The sequence below is a fragment of the Arachis ipaensis genome, chromosome B03, assembly GCF_000816755.2.
Source record: "Arachis ipaensis cultivar K30076 chromosome B03, Araip1.1, whole genome shotgun sequence".
Taxonomy (NCBI): Eukaryota; Viridiplantae; Streptophyta; class Magnoliopsida; order Fabales; family Fabaceae; genus Arachis; species Arachis ipaensis.
In genome coordinates, this window is record NC_029787.2 from 89,944,587 (window position 1) to 89,945,774 (window position 1,188).

A 1,188-nucleotide genomic window follows, 5' to 3' on the forward strand; every position below is an offset into this window, starting at 1 on the left:
GGGACTCCAAATCTACTGAAGATGTTCCTTCTCAAGAAGCTTATCACAACCTTGTTGTCATTTGTTGCAGTGGCTATGGCTTCTACCCATCTTGAGACATAATCAATAGCCACCAATATGTAGCTATTTGAGTAGGAGGTTGGGAAGGGTCCCATGAAATCAACCCCCATACATCAAATAGCTCCAACTCTAGTATGAATTGCTGTGGCATCTCATTTCTCTTGGTTTGATTACCATCTCTTTGGCATTCATTACATCTTGACACCATTTCCTTGGTATCCTTAAACATTATTGGCCAGTAAAATCCGGATTAAAGCACTTTTGCTGCTATCCTTTCTCCACTAAAGTGACCTCCATATGCAGATCCATGGCACTGCCATAATACTTCCTGCCCTTCTTCATGGGGTATACACCTTCTTAGGATTCCATCAGCACATTTTTTGAACAAATAAGGATCATCCCAGATGTAGTGTTTGGCATCCTTGATTAGCTTCCTCCTCATGTGCCTATTGATGTTAGTTGGTAGCTCCCCAATAGCCTTGAAGTTGGCTATGTCTGCAAACCAAGGGGCTACTCGAATCATCATCAATTGTTCATCAAAAAAGCTTTCATTGACTGCTACTTATTGCATCTTTTCTTCTTGTGGGATCCTTGAGAGGTGGTCAGCTACCTTGTTCTCTGCTCCGCTCCTATCTTTAATCTCAATATCAAATTCTTGGAGCAACAAGATCCACCTTATTAGCCTGGGCTTAGATTCTTATTTGGTAAGCAAGTATTTGAGTGCTGCATGATCAGTGAACACAATTACTTTTGAGCCAATAAGATATGATCTAAACTTGTCAAAAGCAAAAACTATGGCTAAAAGTTCTTTCTCCGTGGTGGTATAGTTCCTTTGATTCTCATTGAGAACCTTGCTAGCATAGTAAACAACATGTACTAGCTTGTCTTTCCTCTGTCCCAGAACAGCACCAATAGCAAAATCAGATGCATCACACATTAGTTCAAAGGGAAGATCCCAGCTTGGTGGTGCTATAATAGGTGCAGAGGAGAGTTTCTTCTTAAGTTCATCAAAGGCTATCATGCACTCTGTATCAAAAACAAAGGGAGTATTTGAGACAAGTAGGTTGCTAAGGGGTTTTGAAATTTTTGAAAAATCTTTGATAAATCTCCTATAGAACCCAGCGTGTC